Here is a 6276-nt window from a genome sequence, read left to right as displayed (position 1 = left end):
AGAGAGAACTTTCTCCTGTAAAATCTCGCTCAGCACTATTGAAACACCCATTAAAAATGGCTTTTCTCATACAATGGTTTTTTTTTTTTTTTTTAAGGGACTCGACACCATGGTTTTAAAGTTGCTTCCAGCACTTTTGAGTATTTACGGGGGCATGCCAAAAGCCAAACGCTACCCATCGCAAAGGAAGGATGTATTCAAGTGCCTTACAATGGACTGGATTAGTTGAGAACCAGTCCGGGCAAGACTTTAATTATAGCCCCCGTGCCCTGAGTGCGGGTGAGGACAGGTAAATTAAAACAGAAAATGGTGCTTTCAACCTTTTGAAAAGGTTCCGTCCTTTGAAAAAGTTCAGAAAGATCACCCTTCCTTGCTTGTCCTTGCTTAATTACATGTCACTCAGCCTCTTAATTAGTGGGCTCCGGGCCTGGAAGGAAACGAAAGGCAAGCGATGAAGTAATTAACCATAAGGGTCCTTTGTTCACGCACTGCATAAATATACACGCCGCCTTCCCAAGCCAATGGTCTTTCGCCTTGCAGCAATATAACAATGTGGGACGTTCCCAAAGGAAAACGACAATAAGTTGAAAATGTAAGCCAACGAAAAGCCAATTGTGTTTAAACTAGCACAGGGAACACCAAAGATAAACATGAGAATTGACCTCGTCCCTGCCCAGGCCGATCAAAAAAAAATATATATTAATAAATAAAGGCTTTTTGGCATCCTTCCAGGTGAAGCACCTGGCCCAGCATGTTTTACGGGAGAGAGCTTTCCACGGGCGAAGCGCCCTGCCCCTGGCAGAGAGGCTGATCTGACTTCAGACCAGGGTTCCTTCCACCTGACGTTCTGAATGCTCAGGGAGACTCATTGGGGAGGATACTGGACCTGCCAAAACCGTACACATAGCACAAGATTGCATTAAGTTGTAGATGAGACAACTCAGCGGAAGGACCGTGGCTCAGTGGTAGAGCGTCCGCTTTGAATGTGAAAGTTCCCAGGTTCAACCCCCGGCATCTGCAGGCAGGGCTGGGGAAAGACTCCCTTGCGAAAACTCTGGAGAGCCATGAGTACAGATAGGACTGTGCTATTTGGGCCGACAGTCTGACTCAGAATAAGGTTGCCTCCTGTGGGATCTGCAACAAAAAAGTTGTGGCGTGGAATGATGCTGCACAGGATTCCGGACACTCCATTCCATTCCCTCTCCTTCCTCCCCTTGCTTTTAGTCCATTCCTCCCATGATCAGTCAGCTGGGCAGATTCAATCCTTGTTGGGCCGTTTTAGCAGCCCCCCACCTTTAAGACTGTTGGTACTTCTGCAAACCTTGTCATTTGCCCTGTCCTGCTAATACCTCCCTCCTGTGCTCAAGGTAGCACCATATTAGTTACATGAGCAACAGAACATACAGAGGAAACAATCAGTCTCTTAAGAAATAAAATCACAGTATAGCTGGGGAACAAATCACCCAGACTGCCTCCTGCACCCACCCTCCCTGGCTGAGCAAAACCTACCCCACCTTGAAAAGCAGTTCACATCCACAGATCCACAGATCCCAGAACCCATCTCTCCTCTTCTATCCCTGCCCACCATATATTTAAAGTACATGGGTTCCCAGCAAAGAATCCTGGAAACTGTAGTTTGCCTCTCACAGAGCTACAATTCCCAGCAGGATTCTTCCAGGGAAGTTGGGTGCTTTAAATGCATGGCGTGGGTGTGGCCTAAGCCTATCTGCGGCAGGAGTTGCGGGAAGATGGGCATGATCTGTGGGGAGATGAGCAGGAAGATAGCCCGGTTTCACTAGGCAGGCTTGCATGAAAATGTCGTTTTACTTCCTTCTGTGACATGAAGTCATGCAAATGCTCCCTGGTAGTTTGAGAGGGAGTGCCAACGTTCAATGGATTCCTATGTTTCGGTTGCCCATAAAGGGCTGTATACAAAATCTACTTCCATGAGCCACATCTTTCTCTGGGCAAGTCAAGACCAGTTCATGACCACAACCCAAGAGATTCCAAAAGACCTTGAGTAGATTACCTAATGCTTTCTGAGTAGAACGGGTAATACTAGGTAGACAACTCTAGGCTAACTGACGTATTCTTTCAGCTTTATAACCAATGTAAGCCCAACCAGCTAGAACATGGGCATGGCTGTCTAATACTCTAACATTATTTACAAACTTGGACCATTCTATTCAATCATCTCAAAAGATGTAGGAGCAGTAAAGAAGATGCCCAGAAAGAGCAAGCAAAGTTGAGCCTGTGGCCCTCCAGATGTTGTTGGACTCCAGCTCCCATCATCCTCCATGCTGGCTATCCAACAGCTTCTGAAGAGCACCGGGTTCCACATGCCTGACCTACTGTACAAAGAAAGCCTTAAGCCAGGTGTGACAAACCAGGTGAACTGGTCGCCAGCTGCATCCTAAGCAGATGCTCTCCCACTGAGCTACTGAGTCCCACCTTTGGGGACCAAGAAAAGATGTTGCTTGCTCCATTCCCTGGGAGAACCATCTGTGTTGAAAAGGAAACCACCAGGTTTTCCTTCTGCCTAGGCAGCCAAACAGGCCCCACAAGGGCTCTCACACCGCTTCTCGGTTGGCCCTGGGAAGAAAGCGTGAGAAAGATTTATGAGAGGGTATCTAGGCTCAAATTAACAATTTCTCAACATGCTACAGACTTGGCATCGTCCTGGGTTGGCAACAGGTTCAGGGTTAAGAGAAGACAGAAATCCTGCACAGGAACAAACCCATGGAATTCAATGCCCACAGGGCCTGCTGAGATGACTGGGGGCAAAGATGGCTTTGGGGGGGGGAAAGACTTTTTAAATTATAGGGAGGATTGTTCTGAGTGGATAGCTAGGAAACAGACTATATTCAGAGGCAGGATAACTCGAATTGACAGAACAGGTGGTAGTGTCTTGTTTGTTTAAGTCTGAATTTTTTGAAGGGGTGTGATAAAGGTGACTACTTTCTACCATTAGGTTTTAATGAGAACTTGATTTTCTTTTATGAAGTCAAAGAATCTTCTCTCTGCACATAAGCAAGCTCCGCTGACAGATGCCAAACTTTCACAGGCTACCCAGAGCTCTTTCATTGTGCCAATTGAGAAAGAAGATCAAAGGTGTCCATAATTAATTTTCACATGTGATGTTTTGCCTACACAAAGCTCATCACATTCTTAGAATGCCCAGCTGTCAGATCATGGATTTTAAAACTCTCAGCCTCTTAACCAACAGCTTCAAGAAATAGGGAAACGAAAACACTTTCCTCCCTCCTTTTCCAAGAAGAGGGATATTCAGCGAAGCTTGGTTGATGTTGTGTTTGTTTCTTTTTTAAGGAAAGCATTCCCACAGCTAGGATGCCTCTAAAAAAAGGCAATCAACAGCTGTCTCAAATGCAGATCCAGAGCAGAATCAGACTTCCGGGATTCAACATGTTCTATGAATAGCAGGCTGCTTTGGTCAAACCCACCATTCAATATAGTGTCTAAAAACTCTTTCTCAGGCCCCATCTACACTTTTCATTTAAACCAGTATTATGCCACTGCATGCTGTCTTTAATAATAATAATAATTTTTTTAAAAAAACAAATTGCACCCTAAATAATCTATAGTTCCCAGGATTCTTTGGAGGAAGCCATGGCTGTTTAAATTGGCACGATGTACAATATAGTACAGATGGGTCCACACACTCTCAGTTCCGCACCTTAGGACTCATCTGTATTCATAGCAATCCATTGGATGCAGGCTGTCTTGCCTCAAAACAGGCAGCTGAGCTGAAAAGTCAGAGTTCAATGGTACAGCACATCTTCCGCATGCATTGCAGATGGTTTCAAGTTTGATCCCTGCCATCTCCAGTTAAAAGGTGCTGAGGAACGGTGCTGAGAAAGACCTCTCTCCCAGAGATGGGGAAAAGATAAAGTCCCTACCAGAGAAGAACGGCAGATCAAGTTGACGGATTATGCCGAAATGGCTAAAACGACTGGAATAATCAGAAATCAAGAAGACCAAAGTTTCAACAAGGAATGGGAAAAATTTATAATTTATCTTAAAAACCATTGTAAACAGTTAAAATTGTTAGCAGGATTGGAATAACACTTTTAGTTTAATGGTGAATTTTGGACACAATGGAGAGGTAAAAGATTTGGATTATTATAAAAGATGCAGGAGGAGATGATTAACAATAGGACCCACAAAGGGGAGGGGGGAAGTCCTGGAGATGCCTTGGAATCTTGTTTCTATGTTGTATGTTGCAAAAATTTAATCTGAAAAAAACCCAAATAAATAAATTTATTTTAAAAAGAGAAAGACCTCTCTGCCCCAGACTGCCTAAAGCCAGTGTTTGAGTAGGCATCTAGACCAATGGCCTGATTCAGTATAAGGCATCTTCATATGTTCCTTCCAAGGCTGTGATTCAGTTCTATTATGTAATCATTCTTAGGCGGTCCCTGTTACAGAACTGATACTCAAAACATATGATATTAACTTTCTCAAAGCCACCCAGAGTGTCAATGGCTTTGCTGGGATTTGAGGTGCAGTTCTAATGCGTTATCTAAGTACTTATCTAGCACTAAGTATCTAATGACTGCAAGGAGCTCACAGGTAGCTGCCAATTAAAACTGTCATTGGTTTTATGTAATTCCCCAAAGAATCTTCCCATAAATCTTTGCAGCAATTATTCCGCCTCCTCCGAATTCTCTTCCCTCCTCCTCAAGCCACATAAATACACCCTCGCAAGGCCAATGGAACCTGCACATATCAGACGTTCAACTCTGCCGCCAACACGGTTGAGGCGTGCACCAAACATGGTGCCAGCTGTTCTTGGACCAGAGCTCCCTTCAGCCTCAGCCAACATGGCTGATTGTCAGGGAATATGGGAGTTGCCATCACTCATACGCTGAGATGCTTGAAATACCAGTTCAGAAATCTCTTGTACTTGGTACAGGGATTGGCAACTTCTAGGCCATATCTGGACATTGTTGAATGGTTTCCTCAAGCCCTGTGCTTGCCAATCCAGTGGCAGAAAGGATATCTGGAGTAAGTGGCAGCTGTAACTATGGAACTGACTGAATGAAATGAGTCACCAAGAAGGCACCTGGCAAGAGTCTACCCTGTCAGTGGCCACCCATTAAAATTAGGGCCTCTTTTCCCCTCAAAGAGTGATAGTTCTCAGGGTGGTCTAAGAATCAGTTCCTTTCCCCAGACAAATCTAGAAATTCTAGTTCTATGAAGGGAATAGGTGTTTCCTAACATCTCTGTCTGTCTGTCTGTCTGTCTGTCTCTCTCTCTCTCTCTAATTTTCATTATTACCATTTCCAAAATCACATTCACATTCAAATATACATTTCCACCATTAATATCTTTCTTTATAATAAAAAGATTCAACAACTTCCCTCCTTCTTCTTCCCTGGTTCCTTTAATTTTCCCACCATTCCTGCATATTCTTATATATCCATTTAGATATGTATTATACGGTTGAATTTACATTAATGCTGCTAGCGTTTTCACTTGTTTACAATTATTTCCCAGATACTCAACAAAGTTTTTCCCCACTCCTCTTTATATAATTGATCTTCTTCCTCTCTTATTTTACTTGTTAGTCCTGCTAACTCTGCATATTCTATCATTTTTATTTGTCAATCCTCCTTTTTAGGGACATCACTCACCTGCTACTTTTGGGATAACAAGACCCGAGCTGCTACAGTGGCATACATAAATATTTTTTTCTGACTCCTGGGTACTTCCATCTGTACCATTCGCAGAAGGAATGCCTCTGGTTTTTGGGGAGAAATGTTTTTTTAAAAAACAAAACAAAACATTGTTTTCATCTCATTATATTTCATTTCCCAGTACTCTTTAACTATTTTGCATGCCTAAGACATATGCAAAAACGTTCCTTCAGCTTCTTTACATTTCCAACATACCTCAGATTCTGATTTATATATCATAACTCATCTACTTGGAGTTAGATACCATCTGTGTATCATTTTCATACAATTTTCTTTCAATGTATATAGTATGCAGTAAATATTAGATCTTCCATAATTTCTCCCAGAGGTCAAATTCTATATTATGCCCTATATCTCTTGCCCAGTGAATCATTGATGATTTTACCAGCTCATCTTTCGTTTCCCACTCAAGTGTTTTCCTAACAACTCTCAATACCCTTAAGCAAACTACAACTCCCAGGATTCTTTGGGGGAAGCCATGACTGTTGAAAATGATATGATGATGCTTAAATGTGTAGTGTAGATGGGCCTTGTTTGCAGATCAGGATTCTATACAGTA

This window comes from Lacerta agilis, chromosome 14, assembly GCF_009819535.1.
Source record: "Lacerta agilis isolate rLacAgi1 chromosome 14, rLacAgi1.pri, whole genome shotgun sequence".
In the NCBI taxonomy this organism is placed as follows: Eukaryota; Metazoa; Chordata; class Lepidosauria; order Squamata; family Lacertidae; genus Lacerta; species Lacerta agilis.
Note: the sequence above shows the minus strand (reverse complement) of the source record.